Source organism: Oncorhynchus masou, chromosome 30, assembly GCF_036934945.1.
Source record: "Oncorhynchus masou masou isolate Uvic2021 chromosome 30, UVic_Omas_1.1, whole genome shotgun sequence".
Classification (NCBI taxonomy): Eukaryota; Metazoa; Chordata; class Actinopteri; order Salmoniformes; family Salmonidae; genus Oncorhynchus; species Oncorhynchus masou.
The window spans coordinates 17,855,310-17,878,748 of record NC_088241.1 but is presented as its reverse complement, the minus strand read 5'-3'; the positions used below and the strand labels follow the sequence as shown (position 1 = coordinate 17,878,748).

The following is a 23,439-nucleotide window of genomic DNA, read 5'->3' as shown; positions in this document are numbered from 1 at the left end:
TGGTCTATAACGCACACATGACGGTTCTATGTATGAATTCTATGCTGTCAAATATATTTCCCCATTTATAGCTAAGCACTTCATGGTAATTTGCTGTGCAGTTTGCCACTGATCTATAACACCAACATTAAACGTCCGTGTGAATTCTATGCAGTCAATGTACTGTCATTTCTATTTTCGCATTCATAAAGTAGCCTAGTGTTACGGCATTCTTCGTTTGTCGAAAGAGAGTCGGACCGAGATGCAGCGTGTTGGTTACTCATGTTTTTAATAGACAAATGACGATACATGAAATAACAAAAACAACAAACGGAACGTGAAAAACCTAAACAGCCTGTCTGGTGAACACTAACACAGAGACAGGAACAATCACCCACGAAATACAAAGTAAAAAAACCAGGCTACCTAAATACGGTTCCCAGTCAGAGACAACGAGAATCACCTGACTCTGATTGAGAACCGCCTCAGGCAGCCAAGCCTATACAACACCCCTACTCAGCCGCAATCCCAAATACTACAAACCCCAATACGAAAATACAATACATAAACCCATGTCACACCCTGGCCTAACCAAATATATAACGAAAACACAAAATACAATGACCAAGGATTGACACCTAGTGGTTAAGGGCAGAGGGACAGTAACCGAAAGGTCGCTGGTTTGAATCCCCGTGAAAAATGTGTCTGTACCCTTGAGCAAGGCACTTAACCCTAATTTCTCCTGTAAGTCATTCTGGAGAAGAGCGTCTGCTTAATGCCTAAAATGTAAATGTTACATCAAAAAGAATTTAGACACAACACAGAATGTTCAAGGTAATATGAAAATTGTATTTCTAATTTCCATACCTTAAGGGAACATTTTGACAATCACCGTATGGTTAGTGAGAAAGTCCCTATTGGAACTGTACGGTCCCTTACTAGACGTCCGAAAACATTTTAAAAATTCGGGGACGGCGTCGGGCCGAGCGGCAGGGCCAGACCTACCGGGAAGTCATCAAATGAACTTTGTCGGACATTCGGTTTTCGTTTAATAAAATAAACAAATTTTGGCCCATTTTTCCGCTATGCCGGAAGATCCCACAAGAGGGCATAAGCAATCATATTGCTATTGGACAAAACATCCCGAATCACGACGTGCCATATCTCGAAAACTGAAAATATTTCGAAGCCGAAACTTGGTGGGCGTAGGTTTGGCATAATGGGAAGATGGCCCCGAACAAGATGGCGTCTAGGCCTCAACGGTTTTTGAGTTATGGCCATATTTCTGGGATTAAAGGTCCAAAATGAAAATAGAGAAAAGATTTTTTCACTTCACGTCAAAGTCAAGGAGCCTCCGGTGTCAATAAAAAAAAATCAGCCATTTATCTATCGTCATTTAAGAGAAATCGTACGATGACCAGATCGTGATGTTCAGATATAGGTGTTTGTTTTTTTCAACGGTTACAGATCCAGTTGCAGGGTGTTCATACGAATATTTTTAAAATGTGCTGCGGAGCTCTGCGACATTTCTGTGATTTTCTATGATTTTCTGAAATAACACACACTCACTAAACCCTCCGTAAATAACTCAGTTCTTAACGTAAAGACTTAAAACTCAGGATTCTGTAAAGGCATACCCCAATGAGGATATGAGTTTATTTATAGCTTCCTGTGCCAACAGGAAGTGCCTTAAATGGTGTCATAGTGGCTGTATCCAAGGGTTAAAAAGGTCAGATCTTTTCAAAACTTCATATGTGATTATGCAACCCTCCTGAACTGTAAAATCACTCATTTCTCCCAACAGATGTCAAAGAAAAGCTCTCACACACACACACAGCAAGGATGGAGTGACAAAGCGCGGTGTTTAAAGACACAGAGAGCAGGCAATGGCATAAACATAATCCCAAGGCCGTGCCGAGTCCAACGAGGCGCCCCGCTTGACCGTGGCTCGCTCGGTCTGAGCGCAGCGACCATGAGAAAAATAGGCCCACAATGAAGCCTGCACCACAATGTCATTTGATTTTGGGTGACAGCGGCGGAACCGTTAGGTTTAGAAGGACAATTCAAACACAGGACTGTTCCTAAGGTCCTCCCGATCTGTGCAAGCCTAACCTTGACCGTGTGGCATTAACCTTTCACAGTTAAAAGAAGGTGTTTACATAAAAACAGTGTGCATTGACTTCTCTCCCCATAGGAATACATTGCCTGCTCCCCTAAATACAACCTGGGGTCTTTATGGGTTATGAATGCTGTATGAACCTGTCTTCTATGACATTCCATCAGACCACTATGAGGTCTACCTGTGTCGATTCTAAGCTTCCTGGAGCAACCGGAAGTGGTTAAATTGACCCAAAAGGTATTTGGATGTACATCACCTCGAAAGGTGGAAAATGACTCTGCATTATTCAACCCTGTGTAGATCAGTCAATTCTCAACTTAAAGACTTAAAACTCAGGATTCCGTAGGTTTCTATGTCAGTCAAGACATGTGTGTATTTATAGCTTCCTGTGCCAACCGGAAGTGCCATAATTGGTGTCTCAGGGGCTTGTTTGGAAGGGTTAAAAAAATCAGATCTGTCCAAAACTTCATATGTGTGATTAGACAACCCCATGAACTGTAAATCAGTCATTTTTCCCAACAGATGTCAAAGAAAAGCTCTCACACACACACACAGCAAGGATGGAGTGACAAAGCGTGGTGTTTAAAGACACAGAGAGCAGGCAATGGCATAAACATAATCCCAAGGCCGTGCCGAGTCCAACGAGGTGCCCCGCTGACCGTAGCTCGCTCGGTCTGAGCGCAGCGACCATGAGAAAAATAGGCCCACAATGAAGCCTGCACCACAATGTCATTTGATTTTGGGTGACAGCGGCGGAACCGTTAGGTTTAGAAGGACAATTCAAACACAGGACTGTTCCTAAGGTCCTCCCGATCTGTGCAAGCCTAACCTTGACTGTGTGGCATTAACCTTTCACAGTTAAAAGAAGGTGTTTACAAAAAAACAGTGTGCATTGACTTCTCTCCCCATAGGAATACATTGCCTGCTCCCCTAAATTCAACCTGGAGCCTATATGGGTTATGAATGCCTTATGAACCTGTCTTCGGTACCAGTCCATCAGGCCACTATGAGAAGAAGACCCCAGGTTGTATTTAGGGGAGCAGGCAATGTATTCCTATGGGGAGAGAAGTCAATGCACACTGTTTTTTTGTAAACACCTTCTTTAAATTTAAATTTAACCACTTCCGGTATGAACCTGTCTTCTATGACATTCCATCAGACCACTATGAGGTCTACCTGTGTCGATTCTAAGCTTCCTGGAGCAACCGGAAGTGGTTAAATTGACCCAAAAGATATTTGGATGTACATCACCTCCAAAGGTGGAAATGACTCTGCATTATTCAACCCTGTGTAGATCAGTCAATTCTCAACTTAAAGACTTAAAACTCAGGATTCCGTAGGTTTCTATGTCAGTCAAGACATGTGTGTATTTATAGCTTCCTGTGCCAACCGGAAGTGCCATAATTGGTGTCTCAGGAGCTGTTTGGAAGGGTTAAAAAATCAGATCTGTCCAAAACTTCATATGTGTGATTAGACAACCCCATGAACTGTAAATCAGTCATTTTTCCCATAAAAATTCAAAGGAAAAATAAATCACACAGATACACAAATTGGATGGAGGGACGTATTGGGGTGTGTAGAGACTGACAGTGTCTTCAATAGTTAGCTTTGTTCGAGCTAAAAAGAACCGCCAGACCTAGAGTTCCGAAACTTTAGAATCCTGTTCTAGACCTCAGGTAGATAGTGCGTGGTGAGTTACGGCGCTCTAGGAGGTTCTCGGACCGAGAAACAGCGTCGAACATTTGCAATGACTTCAATTCATTTTGACCATTACGAAAATGGCGACATTTAGAAATGTCCCAGAGACACAAGACTAGGTGCATTGTGACCGTCTCGGCCCATAGAGACAGAACCCAACATCTCGGTCCGATAGCTCATTCAAGGACCCCGTAGCAAGGCATGGAAAAAAGTGGATTTTCAGCACCAATTAGGCTTTTACTCGGACACCAAATGACCTATCGGGCCGAAACTCGGGATTCGGGGTCGCCTTACATAGGACTACACATAATGTCCGAACTGGCCCCGCAGCTAGAAAGTAACTATGTGTTTTATGTTTTTTTATGTTTTGTACCGAAGGCCTTGTGAATTTTGGGACAGCTCTGAAGTATGTGATACTTGGCTCCTAAACGAGTTGGGAAAAGTGGGTTTGGTGTCAGTTTGTATCAGTTTGGTGTCAGAATGATATCAAATTGACTGATGGACGGTGACTTGCAGGTGACTCTTGTCCATTAGCAATATGTTTAAGCGGTGAGGTACCATCACCAAAAGCGACATTCTGAAATCAACCATAACGAGCAATGGAGAGTTACCAGTATGACTGCCCAGCCATCATGAGGTCATCGGGCCAGTCAATTTGGCATTCCTGCATGATTTTTATGGCATGACAAATTGGTGATGGTGACTGCCCAGTTAACCATATGGCAAATGCACAGTGACTTTGAAAGAGTGAGAAAACATTACCAAATGGACATTCTGAAATCAACCCTAATGAGCGATGGAGAGGTACCAGAATCACTGCCGAGCCATCCCGAGTTCATCGGGCCAGTCAATTTGGCATTCCTGCACGAATTTAAAGTGAGAAACATTTGCAATATGTTTTAACAGTGAGGTACCATCACCAAAAGCGACATTCTGAAATCAACCCAAACGAGCGATGGAGAGGTACCAAAATCACTGCCCAGCCATCCCGAGGTCATCGGGCCAGTCAATTTGGCATTCATGCATGATTTTTATAGCATGACAAATTGGTGATGGTGACTGCCCAGTTAACCATATGGCAAATGCACAGTGACTTTGCAAAAGTGAGACAACATTTGCAATATGTTTTAACAGTGAGGTACCATCACCAAAAGCGACATTCTGAAATCAACCCAAACAAGCGTGGAGAGGTACCAGAATCACTGCCCAGCCATCCCGAGTTCATCGGGCCAGTCAATTTGGCATTCCTGCATGATTTTTATGGCATGACAAATTGGTGATGGTGAATGCCCAGTTAACCATATGGCAAATGCACAGTGACTTTGAAAGAGTGAGAAAAATCACCAAATGGACATTCTGGAATCAACCCTAACGAGCGATGGAGAGGTACCAGAATCACTGCCAAGCCATCCCGAGTTCATCGGGCCAGTCAATTTGGCATTCCTGCATGATTTTTATAGCATGACAAATTGGTGATGGTGAATGCCCAGTTAACCATATGGCAAATGCACAGTGACTTTGCAAAAGTGAGAAAACATAAACAAATGGACATGATGAAATCAACACCACGAGTGATTGAAAGGAACAACAATCACTGCCCGGCCATCCCGAGTTCATCAGGCCAGTCAATTTTGCATTTCTGAAGGATTTTTGAGCATGTCAAATTTCTTATGACATTTGGCCCCCACAAAACATATGCCTTATGCACAAGCAAAAAAAAAACCATTATGATAATAAAATATGACTAAAGTATGTTGATACAGTTCTTATACGTGTGTAACTGACACAAAATTCGAAAATTTTTCAAAAACGGTCCAGAAAGCACTTTTTTAGGGGTGTGTGAAGTTTTTTATGAAATTTAATAATTTTTGACTTTTGACTTCTGACTTCCTATGAAATCATATTGCAGATGGACAAAACACATGCAATAATGCGCAAGTAAAAAAAACCAAAAACATTATGATAATAAAATATGACTAAAGTATGTTGATACAGTTCTTATACGTGTGTAACTGACACAAAATTCGAAAAAATTTCGAAAAACGGTCCAGAAAGCACTTTTTTAGGGGTGTGTGAAGTTTTTTATGAAATTTAATAATTTTTGACTTTTGACTTCTGACTTCCTATGAAATCATATTGCAGATGGACAAAACACATGCAATAATGCGCAAGTTAAAAAAAACAAAAACATTATGATAATAAAATATGACTAAAGTATGTTGATACAGTTCTTATACGTGTGTAACTGACACAAAATTCGAAAAAATTTCGAAAAACGGTCCAGAAAGCACTTTTTTAGGGGTGTGTGAAGTTTTTTATTACATTTTGCAATTATTGACTTTTGACTTCTGACTTCCTATGAAATCATATTGCAGATGGACAAAACATATGCAATAATGCGCAAGTAAAAAAAAAAAAAAATTATGATAATAAAATTGGACAAAAGTATATTCATACAGTTCTTACACATGTGTAATTGACAAAAAAAGCGAAAGAATTTCGAAAAACGGTCCGGAAAGCACTTTTTTAAGGGGTGATAAGTTTTTGTCAAAAAATCCATTTTTTCAAAATTTGGCTTTTGGATGTTGACTTGGAGTCCAATATCAATATGAAAAACCATGGTGGAGCGCACACGCCACCTGTTGGATTTTTGAAGTGTTACAACTGGCAATAGCCATATGGCATTTGAAGTAAACTTTGCATGAATCAACGCCGATTTGGGTGGTATTGGCCAATGTGTACATGGTTTGTCCTATGCCAATAATTTGCCATTCATTTTTGTCCACTACGGGGGTGAATTCCCTTACAGATGTAAGCAATTGCTGAAGGTAGCGCGGAAGAGACCTACTATTGACATTTTTCAGTTGAACTTTTCTTGAGTAGATTGAACAAATATTGATATTAAAAGCATACACATTCAATTCCCCATTTCAGACACATAGTACATTTTACTCACTAAAATAGTTGTTGCTAACACAGGGTGATAAAGCAAGCAAGCATTTCCCTCTTTTTCACTAAGGTTGTAGCTAGCTAGCTAAGCCCATGGCACACTGTCAACATGTTAATTGTCGTAAAACTCATGAAACATTTGGTTAATGTTATTTCACTATTTACATTGTACTGTGGAACATTACGAACCTTTTTAAAACAGGACAAATTAAAATGCAGAAACCAGTTGCTTTCGTTTTGACTAAAGAGGAGAGGTGACATGTGACATCACTTTCTTGGTGAGAGCCCAACGTTTTTCTGGCTTCTTATTAGCTAATTTTGTTATTAGAAATGTGCAAACGTACAATGTCAGTTATGAAATACTAAACTAAAACGTTAACTAAATATTATTATATATATCTTTTTTTTTATTGAAGCAAGAGGTCACCAGGAAGTGACATTTCACTGACCTCTCACCCCTCACATTCTCCTCCTGTGTAGCCAAAATAGAAAGAACAGCATTTTGTTTTTGTCTTAATTTGTCCTTTTGGTAAAGGTTCATAATGTGCAAAAGTACAATGTTTGTCTTAAAATAGTGAGACAGCTACCATTTGTTAACTAAATGTTTTATGACACTTTTGAAACGTTTATTAACAGTTGGAAAATGCCAGGAGCTTAGCTAGCATCGAGCTAGGATTACTAAATTAGTGAATAAGGGGGAAATGCTAGCTAGCTTTACCACCCTGTACGTTTTACTCGCTTAAATACAGTGAGCTCCAAAAGTATTAGGACAGTGACATGTTTTTACTGCTAGTCTTTGGACTAAATCTAGCTCCCCCATCCCTCTCACTATAACCCATATGAATTAGCATGGTGTCGTGGCCTTTCTGGTTAAATGTGCCTCTGTTCCCCTCAGCTGGCATCAATCAGCTCTGCGTTTGGTCCCACACAATGCAGCCCTTGACTGGGAACCTCCATTTGGCTCGGCTTGGCAGGGCGGCCCTTTTTATCAATACACACCAATCTTTACTAGCAAATTCACCCCTTTGAAAGTCCGTTTCCTCTAGAGGTTTTCTTTGGGAGGAGCCGGGGGGGGGGGGAGACGTTAAACAAACGTTTGGCTGATTGACATGGTTGCCGGGGAGACGGATGTGGGGGGAGTGGATGGGGGGACTGTGTTAATGGTTACGTGGTTTGTGTTTGGCTTACAGTGCCACAGTACTACCTGTGTGTGTGTGTGTGTGTGTGTGTGTGTGTGTGTGTGTGTGTGTGTGTGTGTGTGTGTGTGTGTGTGTGTGTGTGTGTGTGTGTGTGTGTGTGTGTGTGTGTGTGTGTGTGTGCGTGCAGCACAGGAGGCTACTGAGGGAGGATGGCTCATAATAATGACTAGAATGGAGTGGATGGACATGGAAACCATGTGTTTGATGTGTTTCAAAAACATTCCATTAATTCTGTTCCAGCCGTTACTATGAGCCTGTCCTCCCCAGTTAAGGTGCCGCCTGTGGTGTGCAGATAATCAGTTGTGTGCTGTCCAACACACCATACTGTACTACTCTCACACTAGCTAGCCTACATGCACCATTACAGGGCTGGTTTTACTTTCCCTCTAGATTCCAGTGCATTTATGAATCGAGGTGCTCTGCCATGGTGAAACTGAAAACGGTGTTGACCCCAACTCTTACCTGCACTCTGCCATAGTCACACATCCACAGACAGGATATTCTCACTCTTTCCTTTCCCCTCCTCTTGACTTCCCCCTCATCTCTTATTTCTCTCCCTCTGACGTGCCTTCTCTTGTTCTGTTCACCTTCATCCGTCTTCTTCTGTCATCGCTCGTTCATGTTGTCCCCCTCATCCGTCCCAAAAATTGAGGTATTGACCTCCTGTTCAGGTTCAACTCTCAGACCACACCTAGAGACGCTGCAGAGCCACCTCCCTCTCCATGTTCATTCACATGGCTTACGGAGTTGACTTCTAGAGAAGGTTACTGATGCGTTACGGAGTTGACTTCTAGAGAAGGTTACTGATGCGTTACGGAGTTGACTTCTAGAGAAGGTTACTGATGAGTTACAGAGTTGACTTCTAGAGAAGGTTACTGATGCGTTACGGAAATGACTTCTAGAGAAGGTTACTGATGCGTTACGGAGTTGACTTCCAGAGAAGGTTACTGATGAGTTACGGAGTTGACTTCTAGAGAAGGTTACTGATGCGTTACGGAGTTGACTTCTAGAGAAGGTTACTGATGAGTTACAGAGTTGACTTCTAGAGAAGGTTACTGATGCGTTACGGAAATGACTTCTAGAGAAGGTTACTGATGCGTTACGGAGTTGACTTCTAGAGAAGGTTACTGATGCGTTACGGAGTTGACTTCTAGAGAAGGTTACTGATGCGTTACGGAGTTGACTTCTAGAGAAGGTTACTGATGCGTTACGGAGTTGACTTCTAGAGAAGGTTACTGATGAGTTACAGAGTTGACTTCTAGAGAAGTTTACTGATGTGTTATGGAGTTGCCTTCGAGAGAAGGTTACTGATGCGTTACGGAAATGACTTCTAGAGAAGGTTACTGATGCGTTACGGAGTTGACTTCTAGAGAACGTCTTGTATGGAGGGATTAACATGAATGACTTGGAGTCCCCGTGTTGACCCTGAAGCCTTGTTTCCATTGGCACTTTGAATCAGGGCCCCGTTCAATCACTCTATCATTCTAGTGGACAACAGGAAACTTGCTTGTACAAAGTACCTTTGCATTACAGAGTTGACACTTGATTCAGAGTTGCTTAGATAAGTTGCTTCTGGTGAATGACAGCAGGCACTGACTCTCTGTCAGGTGATAGCGTTGGCAGATGTAGCGGAGGAGAACCAGGCATGTCTGAATAAGGCGTTTGTCAGCCTGCGCAGCGCCACCCACCTCCTCATCATCCTGGTCTCCCTGTGGCAGGGCCTCAACACAGAGCAAAACGCCATCCTGGAGGCTACAATGCTACCCCTGGTACAACACACACCACAGCTGGTGAGACACACACACACACTGTTACCACTGGTACACAACACACCACATCTGGTGACACACACACACACACTGCTACCTCTGGTACAGGACACACCACAGCTGGTGAGACACACACACACACTGCTACCCCTGGTACAGGACACACCACAGCTGGTGAGACACACACACACTGCTACCCCTGGTACAGGACACACCACAGCTGGGACATCAGAGACTGTAACGTTCATTGCTTCACGGAAACATGGCTCACTGGAGAGATGCTTTCGGTGGAGGTGCAGCCAGCGGGTTTTCCACGCATCGCGCCGACAGAAACAAACACCTTTCTGGTAAGAAGAGGGGCGGGGGCGTATGCCTTATGGCTAACGAGACGTGGTGTGATCACAGAAACATACAGGAACTCAAATCCTTCTGTTCACCTGATTTAGAATTCCTCACAATCAAATGCAGACTGCATTATCTACCAAGAGAATTCTCTTCGATTATAATCACAGCCGTATATATTCCCCCCCAAGCAGACACATCGATGGCTCGATGGCTCTGAAAGAACTTTATTTGACTCTTTGCAAACTGGAATCCATACATCCTGAGGCTGCATTCATTGTAGCTGGGGATTTTAACAAGGCTAATCTGAAAACAAGACTCCTTTAAAATGTATCAGCATATCGATTGCGCCACCAGGGCTGGCAAAACCTTGGATCACTGTTATTCTAACTTTCGCGACGCATATAAGGCCCTGCCCCGCCCCCCTTTCGGAAAAGCTGACCACGACTCCATTTTGCTGATCCCTGCCTACAGACAGAAACTGAAACAAGAAGCTCCCATGCTGAGGTCTGTCCAACGCTGGTCCGACCAAGCTGATTCCACACTCCAAGACTGCTTCCATCACGTGGACTGGAACATGTTTCGTATTGCGTCAGGCAACCATATTGACGAATACGCTGATTTGGTGTGCGAGTTCATTAGAACGTGCGTTGAAGATGTTGTTCCCATAGCAACGATTAAAACATTCCCTAACCAGAAACCGTGGATTGATGGCAGCATTTGCGTGAAACTGAAAGCGCGAACCACTGCTTTTAATCAGGGCAAGGTGACTGATAATATGACTGAATACAAACAGTGCAGCTATTCCCTCCGTAAGGCTATCAAACAAGCTAAGCGTAAGTATAGAGACAAAGTAGAATCTCAATTCAACGGCTCAGACACAAGAGGTATGTGGCAGGGTCTACAGTCAATCACGGACTATAAGAATAAATCCAGCTCAGTCACGGACCAGGATGTCTTGCTCCCAGGCAGACTAAATAACTTTTTTGCCTGCTTTGAGGACAATACAGTGCCACTGACACGGCCTGCAACGGAAACATGCGGTCTCTCCTTCACTGCAGCCGAGGTGAGTAAAACATTTAAACGTGTTAACCCTCGCAAGGCTGCAGGCCCAGACGGCATCCCCAGCCGCGCCCTCAGAGCATGCGCAGACCAGCTGGCAGGTGTGTTTACGAACATATTCAATCAATCCTTATACCAGTCTGCTGTTCCCACATGCTTCAAGAGGGCCACCATTGTTCCACCTAGACCACCCGATGTTACAGGAAGGCCACAAAGATCATCAAGGACAACACCCACCCGAGCCACTGCCTGTTCACCTCGCTATCATCCAGAAGGCGAGGTCAGTACAGGTGCATCAAAGCTGGGACCGAGAGAATGAAAAACAGCTTCTATCTCAAGGCCATCAGACTGTTAAACAGCAACCACTAACATTGAGTGGCTGCTGCCAACACACTGACTCTACTCCAGCCACTTCAATAATGGGAATTGATGGGAAAGGATGTAAAATATATCACTAGCCACTTTAAACAATGCTACCTAATATAATGTTTACATACCCTACATTATTCATCTCATATGTATACGTATATACTGTACTCTATCATCTACTGCATCCTTATGTAATACATGTATCACTAGCCACTTTAACTATGCCACTTTGTTTACATACTCATCTCATATGTATATACTGTACTCGATACCATCTACTGTATCTTGCCTATGCTGCTCTGCACCATCACTCATTCATATCTTTATGTACATATTCTTTATCCCCTTACACTGTGTATAAGAAATTAGTTTTGGAATTGTTAGTTAGATTACTTGTTGGATATTACTGCATTGTCGGAACTGGAAGCACAAGCATTTCACTACACTCGCATTAACATCTGCTAACCATGTGTATGTGACAAATAAAATTTGATTTGATTTGATTTGGTGAGACACAAACACACTGCTACCCCTGGTATAGGACACACCACAGCTGGTGAGACACACATACTGCTACCCCTGGTACAGGACACACCACAGCTGGTGAGACACACACACACTGCTACCTCTGGTACAGGACACACCACAGCTGGTGAGACACACACACTGCTACCACTGGTACAGGACACACCACAGCTGGTGAGACACACACACACTGTTACCCCTGGTACAGGACACACCACAGCTGGTGAGACACACACACACACACACACACACACACCCCTGTTACAGGACACACCACAGCTGGTGAGACACACACACACACACACACACACACTGCTTCCCCTGGTACAGGACACACCACAGCTGGTGAGACACACACACACACACACACACACACACACACACACACACACACACACACACACACACACACACACACACACACACACACACACACACACACACACACACACAATGTTACCCCTGGTACAGGACACACCACAGCTGGTGAGACACACACACACACACTGTTACCCCTGGTACAGGACACACCACAGCTGGTGAGACACACACACACACACACTGTTACCCCTGGTACAGGACACACCACAGCTGGTGAGACACACACACACTGCTACCCCTGGTACAGGACACACCACAGCTGGTGAGACACACACACTGCTACCCCTGGTACAGGACACAGCACAACTGCTGGGAGTGCGCACACGCACGTATGTTCACACACACACACATTGCTTTCTCTCTCTCCCCATCTGTCTCCTGGCTGCTTGACCCAGGTCTCCCCCTCTGACCCTGGTGAATAAACACAAAATACCTCAGTGATCCGCTCTGAAGCCCCTAAGTGGTTCTGCTACCACACACTCTCGCCCAGGTGCCACTGAATATACTCCTGGCAGCTCCACAGAGGATCAGGACGGTGTTACTGACCTGTGTGTGAAGAGAAGAGTTATATCTAGACTGAGTGAATGTAATTGGGACAGAGGAGAGGAGACGAATATGCCTGATTTTGGGCCATAATGTACACCCTTACCTCTCACAGATATACAGGGAGTAACGATGCTACCTCCCACAGGCCTCCAATAGGCTAGTGACGTTTCAGATAGTGTAGCTTTGAACTGGTGCCTGTATTCAGCCCTGATGTCCGTTTGGTCAAGGAAGGCTATGGCAGTGAGAATGCGGTAGGGGGGGTGAGGGGGACATTTTCTGAGAGGGCCAGAGGAGTCTTGTTGAGTTGTGTATGTGTGTGTGTGTCACAGGGGAGTTGTTCTGTTAGTAATTTAGATTGACACATAAACAAGTGTGTTGAGAGAAGCCCTCCATGAGTCCACATGATACGACGACAGATTTCTGCCCCCATAGAGACCGAAAGTGTGTGTGCTCTCACTGTAGCAGGGCCGTGTGTGTGTGTGTGTGTGTGTGTGTGTGTGTGTGTGTGTGTGTGTGTGTGTGTGTGTGTGTGTGTGTGTGTGTGTGTGTGTGTGTGTGTGTGTGTGTGTGTGTGTGGTGGTGAGTGAGTGGTGGTGGTGGTGTGTGTGAGTGTGAGAGGTGGTGAGTGGTGGTGGTGGTGAGTGAGTGTGTGAGAGTGAGTGAGTGAGTGAGTGAGTGAGTGAGTGAGTGAGCGAGCGAGTGAGTGAGCGAGTGAGACTGACATGAACAGTAGTTCCATAGCCCGTCTGTCTATTAGGGTTTCCACTGTGATTAAACACATGACACCTCGTCATCACACAGGTTAGAGGTGTATCTATATGCTGTCCTCTCCCTATTTACCCAATTTCACACCAAATACCCCACTGCCCCTTCATGAGAGTCATAGGGACAGGTTTCCTAACACACACACATTGACATCGTCAAACACAACCTCCCTTACTTTTTCTTTCATCACCTCACACATGGTAAACACGCCCGAGAGCACACATGCGAGCAGACATCCACTCAGCTGGGCCATATATAGCCTGCACCTGAATGGACTGATGAGGCCCCAGAGAGATGGAGTCACTGAGAGTGAGAGCGTGTGTGTATTTCGGTGTGTTTGTTGTTGCGGTTGCTCTTGTGAATGGGATTAAGTTAATGAAAGGTAATTAGGGTCCGGCCCGCTGCATTAGCCCATACGTGTGGAGAGATGGGCTATTTTAGGAAGCGCTACTCACACTGGACAGAAATAAAGGTAACGTACTGTACGGAAAAGATAAGGCCAGGAGCTAATAGGAGCATCTGACACACACTCATATGAGTGCGTGCGTGATAGATGTATGTGTGTGTGTAAGAGATTGTCTTTGACCCCTTGTCTCACCTTTGACCTCTTTAGAATCTTTTCATCTCAGGTGAGGTCGTCACAGGTGAACGAGATTCCCTTTCCCCATGGACGCTCCCAGGACTGGAATTCCAATTGGGATAAGTCCTTGGAATTCTGTTCATTGGAATAAGGCTTCTGTGAAGGATTGGGAGGAGTGGTAGAATGGATTAGAGAAGAGAGAACGAGTGCCACTGGGCTGATTTAAACAAGGAAGAGGGGAAGAGGAGAAGGGGGATGGAGATAGAAGAGGAGAAAAGCTGCAAAGTAGAGCTCCGCTGTTCTCCCTGTTCACCCACGACTGTGTGGCTTTGCACGACACCAACTCCAGCATCAAGTCTGCTGACGACACCACGGTAGTAGGCCTGATAACCAACGACGACAAGTCAGCCTATAGGGAGGAGGTAAGTGAACTGGCTTTGTGGTGCCAGGACAACAACCTCTCCCTCAATGTCAGCAAAACAAAGGACTTGATTGTTGACTTCAGGAAGCAGAGCAGGGAACATGCCCCGATCCACATCAACAGGACTGCAGTAGAGAGAGTCAGCCGTTTTTAAGTTCCTCTGGGTGGTTGAAGGGCAGCTCTCGAGGGGAACTGTGGGTGGAACTTGGATGGTTGGGGGCCTGGCGTCTGGGAGCTTGGGCCGGGGGCCGAGAAGTCAGGTTGCTGGTTGTTGTTGAGGGTTAACTGACTGGCTTGGAGATTTGAACCAGCGACCATTCAGTTACTGGACCAACGCTCTTAACCGATAGGCTACCTGCCACTCTATACTATGTGTATCCTGTACATAATACTAATAAAACTTGAAACTTGAGATTGAAGTTTCTCTCTTGTCGTCTCTTATCCTTCATGACCACTGATCCATAGCCTCTCTTTGACGCAGTAAAACAGGAGGGGAAAAGGTAAGGGGGAGAAAAGAGGAGTAGAAGGGTCACAGGAAACTCATCTCTCTGGTAATTGATGGGGTGCTCGTTTAGCTTGGCCCGACTAACAGATTGGTGCGGTCAACCAGAACAACCTCTTCTTCTCCCCCTCCTTTTTTTCTTCTTCCACTTGTTCCCGCTCTCCATTTCTCTCCCTCGCTTTCTGCTCTGCTGTGAATAGAGCTGCTGACTCTTATGGTCGCAGTTCTATTCCTGCGCACATCTTCCCTGAAGTTCACATTACTAGAAACCTCTCTACCGCTCACCTTTTCCTCCTCCCCTACACTTCCTTCTCTCCATGTGTCTCCCTAGCTGTCTCTTCATTTCTTTTCTTCTTCTCTTGATGGAAATTCAAAGGAGGAGTATTGTCAGGAGTAAAGTACAATGTTAATTTGATTGTGGCAGTAATGAATCGCAAATTGCACACAAAGGGGAGCCAGCTACTCATACAATGAAAAAGGATGAGATATGGTTTGCTCTTACATCAGGTCATACAGTTGAAGTCAGAAGTTTACATCCACTTAGGTTGGAGTCATTAAAACTAGTTTTTCAACCACTCCACAAATTTCTTGTTAACAAACTATAGTTTGGGCACGTCGGGTAGGACATTGTCGTGTCTTTACTGTCATTAAATGAAGACTTTTAGTTATCAAAGATTCTCTGTAATTAGTATTACGCAATTTAAATAATCTGATTAATCATGTAACTGTAATTAACTAGGAAGTCGGGGCACCAAGGAAAATATTCAGATTACAAAGTTATAATTTCCTAATATAACTTTTCAGATATTTTCATATCTGATCAATTAGTCTTCTTAATTAATGAATTATTTACTTTACCTCACGTTAGTCTCATTCCAAACGTCGTAAATTGTTGGTTATCTGCACAAACCCAGTTTTCACTATGAGTCATCCATACATCAATTGTCTTAAATCATTTATTTACTAATTAAGTAATTCACAGAAATGCATAAACAAACAAACAAAGTAAATATGGTTACAAGAAGTGATAGGAGAATGTGCCCTAGTGGGCTAAACTGGCATGGCGGCTTGTTAGACAAAAGGTGGAATGGGGGTCACCTGAGAAGTCACTACAGAGTTGATAATTATAACAATTGAAATACTAATCCTTTGCACATGAACGCTCACTTATTCGGGAACAATTGCAATCAATATATATATATTTACGCTCAGTGTGTCGTCTTGATCGCTGTTGAAAAGTTTGTTTCTTTTGGAGAATTGTCCGTCTCTCTCTCTGTCTGTCGTGGTTAGAGGGGATAGTTCAGAGCGACATTCATGTTGTTATAGAATGGATGTTTCGGCGGTTGTCGTTCTTCACGTTCAATGATACCGAATTCCTAGCTGCAGACTAGTTATTAATATTAAAGACTTGTTCTTATTCTGTCGGTATCGATAGTCTAAGAGTTTAACCACCTGGTATGGTTAAAAGATTCAGCAATGGTCTGCAACCTTTGTCCTCTCGTAATGGAGAAAAACATGGTCTAGTGAGAATTTCTCAAAGTTGGGGTTTTATTCAGGAGTTGCAGAAAAGGGCCTGTCCCAGGATGCCCGACCCTAACTGGGTTCATGGGCGGTCCTCTGATTTAGTTAAACTCAAAGGGGAATTGGAGTTTCCTTCATTAAACCATCCAAAATCACATTACACAACTTTACAAACTGTATCATCCTCACTCATTCATCTTATACAACAATTAGATGTAACCTCATATCTGAGGCTAATATATAAACAGAATTATGGTAATGTGGCCGCACCGTCTCCCATGAGCCAAAATGTAACAAATGGACCAGTTCGTAGCTGGATTCTTCACCGATCTTTTATACCTTCTCCGGAACATAAATGTTGTTCGGACCTCAAGTTCTGTGAGGAGAAGAAATTCCTTTGTTCTCTATGAACATTCACCCTGTCTCTATACTGTGGCCATGAGGAGATAATCTCCTCCAGGAATGTACAACCTCTCTGACCACAGCAGCCTAGTTGTAGGAGGCAGGGAGAGGGGGATGGGGCTTGCTGTACCCAAAGAGGGCAACGTCATGACAACATCTACTTTGTGCATGACACAAGTAATTTTTCCAACAATTGTTTACAGACAGATTATTTTACTTATCATTCACTGTATCACAATTCCAGTGGGTCAGAAGTTTACATACACTAAGTTGACTTTGCCTTTAAACAGCTTGGATAATTCCAAAAAATGATGTCATGGCTTTAGAAGCTTCTGATAGGCTAATTGACATAATTTGAGTCAATTGGAGGTGCACCTGTGGATGTATTTCAAGGCCTACCTCCAAACTCATTGCCTCTTTGCTTGACAAGTCTGGTTCATCCTTGGGAGCAATTTCCAAATGCCTGAAGGTACCACATTCATCTATACAAACAATAGTACGCAAGTATTAACACAATGGGACCACTTAGCCGTTATACTGCTCAGGAAGGAGACGCGTTCTGTCTCCTAGAGATGAACATACTTTGGTGCAAAAAGTGCAAATCAATCCCAGAACAACAGAAAATAACCTTGTGAAGATGCTGGAGGAAACGGGTACAAAAGTAAATATGTCCACAGTAAAACGAGTCCGATATCGACATGAAAGGCCGCTCAGCAAGGAAGAAGCCACTGCTCCAAAACCGCCATTTAAAAAAGCCATAAAAAGCCAGACTACGGTTTGCAACTGCACATGGGGACAAAGATCATACATTTTGGAGAAATGTCCTCTGTACATATAACTGTTTGGCTATAACGACCATCATTGTGTTTGGAGGAAAAAGGGGGAGGCTTGCAAGCTGAAGAACACCATCCCAAACGTGAAGCACGGGGGTGGCAGCATCATGTGTGGGTCTTCCAAATGGACATTTTTTTATTTTTTATTTTTTTATTTCACCTTTATTTAACCAGGTAGGCAAGTTGAGAACAAGTTCTCATTTACAATTGCGACCTGGCCAAGATAAAGCAAAGCAGTTCAACACATACAACGACACAGAGTTACACATGGAGCAAAACAAACATACAGTCAATAATACAGTATAAACAAGTCTATATACGATGTGAGCAAATGAGGTGTGATAAGGGAGGTAAAGGCAAAAAAAAGGCCATGGTGGCAAAGTAAATACAATATAGCAAGTAAAACACTGGAATGGTAGATTTGCAATGGAAGAATGTGCAAAGTAGAAATAAAAATAATGGGGTGCAAAGGAGCAAAATAAATAAATTAATTAAATACAGTAGAGAAAGAGGTAGTTGTTTGGGCTAAAATATAGGTGGGCTATGTACAGGTGCAGTAATCTGTGAGCTGCTCTGACAGTTGGTGCTTAAAGCTAGTGAGGGAGATAAGTGTTTCCAGTTTCAGTGCTTTTTGTAGTTCGTTCCAGTCATTGGCAGCAGAGAACTGGAATTAGAGGCGGCCAAAGAAAGAATTGGTTTTGGGGGTGACTAGAGAGATACACCTGCTGGAGCGTGTGCTACAGTTGGGAGATGCTATGGTGACCAGCGAGCTGAGATATGGGGGACTTTACCATCAGCGTCTTGTAGATGACATGGAGCCAGTGGGTTTGGCGACGAGTATGAAGCGAGGGCCAGCCAATGAGAGCGTACAGGTCGCAATGGTGGGTAGTATATGGGGCTTTGGTGACAAAATGGATTGCACTGTGATAGACTGCATCCAATTTGTTGAGTAGGGTATTGGAGGCCACTTTGTAAATGACACCACCAAAGTCGAGGATTGGTAGGATGGTCAGTTTTACAAGGGTATGTTTGGCAGCATGAGTGAAGGATGCTTTGTTGCGAAATAGGAAGCCAATTCTAGATTTAACTTTGGATTGGAGATATTTGATATGGGTCTGGAAGGAGAGTTTACAGTCCAACCAGACACCTAAGTATTTGTAGTTGTCCACGTATTCTAAATCAGAGCCGTCCAGAGTAGTGATATTGGACAGGCGGGTAGGTGTGGGTAGCGATCGGTTGAAGAGCATGCATTTAGTTTTACTTGTATTTAAGAGCAATTGGAGGCCACGGAAGGAGAGTTGTATGGCATTGAAGCTTGCCTGGAGGGTTGTTAACACAGTGTCCAAAGAAGGGCCAGAAGTATACAGAATGGTGTTGTCTGCGTAGAGGTGGATCAGAGACTCACCAGCAGCAAGAGCGACCTCATTGATGTATACAGAGAAGAGAGTCGGTCCAAGAATTGAACCCTGTGGCACCCCCATAGAGACTGCCAGAGGTCCGGACAGCAGACCCTCCGATTTGACACACTGAACTCTATCAGAGAAGTAGTTGGTGAACCAGGCGAGGCAATCATTTGAGAAACCAAGGCTGTCGAGTCTGCCGATGAGGATGTGGTGATTGACAGAGTCAAAAGCCTTGGCCAGATCAATGAACACGGCTTCACAGTAATGTTTCTTATTGATGGCGGTTAAGATATCGTTTAGGACCTTGAGTGTGGCTAAGGTGCACCCATGACCAGCTCTGAAACCAGATTGCATAGCAGAGAAGGTATGGTGAGATTCGAAATGGTCGGTAATCTGTTTGTTGACTTGGCTTTCGAAGACCTTAGAAAGGCAAGGTAGGATAGATATAGGTCTGTAGCAGTTTGGGTCAAGAGTGTCCCCTCCTTTGAAGAGGGGGATGACTGCAGCTGCTTTCCAATCTTTGGGGATCTCAGACGATACGAAAGAGAGGTTGAACAGGCTAGTAATAGGGGTGGCAACAATTTCGGCAGATAATTTTAGAAAGAAAGGGTCCAGATTGTCTAGCCCGGCTGATTTGTAGGGGTCCAGATTTTGCAGCTCTTTCAGAACATCAGCTGAACGGATTTGGGAGAAGGAGAAATGGGGAAGGCTTGGGCGAGTTGCTGTGGGGGGTGCAGTGCTGTTGACCGGGGTAGGAGTAGCCAGGTGGAAAGCATGGCCAGCCGTAGAAAAATGCTCATTGAAATTCTCAATTATGGTGGATTTATCAGTGGTGACAGTGTTTCCTATCTTCAGTGCAGTGGGCAGCTGGGAGGAGGTGTTCTTATTCTCAATGGACTTTACAGTGTCCCAGAACTTTTTTGAGTTAGTGTTGCAGGAAGCAAATTTCTGCTTGAAAAAGCTAGCCTTGGCTTTTCTAACTGCCTGTGTATAATGGTTTCTAGCTTCCCTGAACAGCTGCATATCACGGGGGCTGTTCGATGCTAATGCAGAACGCCATAGGATGTTTTTGTGTTGGTTAAGAGCAGTCAGGTCTGGGGAGAACCAAGGGCTATATCTGTTCCTGGTTCTAAATTTCTTGAATGGGGCATGTTTATTTAAGATGGTTAGGAAGGCATTTTTTTAAAATATCCAGGCATCCTCTACTGACGGGATGAGATCAATATCCTTCCAGGATAAACCGGCCAGGTCGATTAGAAAGGCCTGCTCGCTGAAGTGTTTCAGGGAGCGTTTTACAGTGATGAGTGGGGGTCGTTTGACCGCTGACCCGTTACGGATGCAGGCAATGAGGCAGTGATCGCTGAGATCTTGGTTGAAGACAGCAGAGGTGTATTTAGAGGGCAAGTTGGTTAGGATGATATCTATGAGGGTGCCCATGTTTAAGGCTTTGGGGAGGTACCTGGTAGGTTCATTGATAATTTGTGTGAGATTGAGGGTATCAAGTTTAGATTGTAGGATGGCTGGGGTGTTAAGCATGTTCCAGTTTAGGTCGCCTAGCAGCACGAGCTCTGAAGATAGATGGGGGGCAATCAGTTCACATATGGTGTCCAGAGCACAACTGGGGGCAGAGGGTGGTCTATAGCAGACTGCAATGGTGAGAGACTTGTTTTTAGAGAGGTGGATTTTTAAAAGTAGAAGTTCAAATTGTTTGGGTACAGACCTGGATAGTAGGACAGAGCTCTGCAGTCTATCTTTGCAGTAGATTGCAACACCGCCCCCTTTGGCAGTTCTATCTTGTCTGAAAAGGTTGTAGTTTGGAATTAAAATTTCAGAATTTTGGGTAGTCTTCCTAAGCCAGGATTCAGACACAGCTAGAACATCCGGGTTGGCAGAGTGTGCTAAAGCAGTGAATAGAACAAATTTAGGGAGGAGGCTTCTAATGTTAACATGCATGAAACCAAGGCTATTACGGTTACAGAAGTCGTCAAAAGAGAGCGCCTGGGGAATAGGAGTGGAGCAAGGCACTGTAGGGCCTGGATTCACCTCTACATCGCCAGAGGAACAGAGGAGGAGTAGAATAAGGGTGCGGCTGAAAACAATAAGAATTGGTCATCTAGAACGTCTGGAACAGAGAGTAAAAGGAGGTTTCTGGGGGCGATAAAATAGCATCAATGTATAATGTACAGACAAAGGTATGGTAGGATGTGAATACAGTGGAGGTAAACCTAGGTATTGAGTGATGAAGAGAGAGATATTGTGTTTCCGGTTCCGGGTTGGAGCGAGCGGTCGCATCTACACTTCGGTCCGCAGGTAGTATAACTTTTCATTACATTTCATTATAGTACAACGGTTTGATTTGTCTAATCTTAGCAATTTCTTCTTAGCTAGCTACATAGCCATCTTTGTATCAAAGATAATTGCGTAATTATCGTATTTCGTCGTCCTAACGTAGTCTACACTGCTATCTGCCCAGCAGCTAGCTAACGTCCACTAGCACAGCAGCTAGCTAACGTCCACTAGCACTGTAGAAACTATTACACTCAACGACTCGATTAGTGTAGTGTTAGCTAGCTACATAGTTGTCTTTGCTGTCTTCGTATCCAAGGTAATTGTGTAGTTTAGAGTGTGTAGACTTAGAGTGATTATCTTAATTTACCGAGGTTAGCTAGCCAGCTATTTGTCGTCCTTAACGTAGAAGTCACTGCTAGCTAGCTAGCCAACAGCTAGCCAACATCTTCCGAATTGAACTTCAACAACCCGGTCAACATTCCGCCTCGCTCCACAGGTAGTATCACATTTTCATTTCACTTCATTACAGTACAACGGTTTGATTTGTTTGATCGTAGCTAGCTAGCTACATAGCCGTCTTTGTATCTAAGACAATTGTGTAGTCTGGAGCGATTTTCTAGGTTAGCTAGCCAGCTATTGTCGTTCTTTTAACGTAACGTTACGTAATCAACACTGCTAGCTAGCCAGCTAGCCCCCGAATAGCAGCACTGTAGAAACTATTACACTCGACGGAACAACTTGATTAGTGTAGTGTCAACAACGTAGCCACTGCCAGCTAGCCTACTCCAGCAGTACTGTATCATTTCAATCAATTTAGTCAATAAGATTCTTGCTACGTAAGCTTAACGTTCTGAACTTTCGATAAGTGTAGTCCACTTGTCATTCCAATCTCCTTTGCATTAGCGTAGCCTCTTCTGTAGCCTGTCAACTATGTGTCTATCTATCCCTGTTCTCTCCTCTCTGCACAGACCATACAAACGCTCCACACCGCGTGGCCGCGCCACCCTAATCTGGTGGTCCCAGCGCGCACGACCCACGTGGAGTTCCAGGTCTCCGGTAGCCTCTGGAACTGCCGATCTGCGGCCAACAAGGCAGAGTTCATCTCAGCCTATGCCTCCCTCCAGTCCCTCGACTTCTTGGCACTGACGGAAACATGGATCACCACAGACAACACTGCTACTCCTACTGCTCTCTCTTCGTCCGCCCACGTGTTCTCGCACACCCCGAGAGCTTCTGGTCAGCGGGGTGGTGGCACCGGGATCCTCATCTCTCCCAAATGGTCATTCTCTCTTTCTCCCCTTACCCATCTGTCTATCGCCTCCTTTGAATTCCATGCTGTCACAGTTACCAGCCCTTTCAAGCTTAACATCCTTATCATTTATCGCCCTCCAGGTTCCCTCGGAGAGTTCATCAATGAGCTTGATGCCTTGATAAGCTCCTTTCCTGAGGACGGCTCACCTCTCACAGTCCTGGGCGACTTTAACCTCCCCACGTCTACCTTTGACTCATTCCTCTCTGCCTCCTTCTTTCCACTCCTCTCCTCTTTTGACCTCACCCTCTCACCTTCCCCCCTACTCACAAGGCAGGCAATACGCTCGACCTCATCTTTACTAGATGCTGTTCTTCCACTAACCTCATTGCAACTCCCCTCCAAGTCTCCGACCACTACCTTGTATCCTTTTCCCTCTCGCTCTCATCCAACACTTCCCACACTGCCCCTACTCGGATGGTATCGCGCCGTCCCAACCTTCGCTCTCTCTCCCCCGCTACTCTCTCCTCTTCCAT

General features: G+C 44.3%; 1 pseudogene; it reads left to right on the top strand.

Moving 5' to 3' along the window:
* LOC135521602 (protein PTHB1-like) overlaps positions 1-23,439 on the top strand; it is a 246,567-nt pseudogene that overhangs the window by 75,082 nt on the left and 148,046 nt on the right.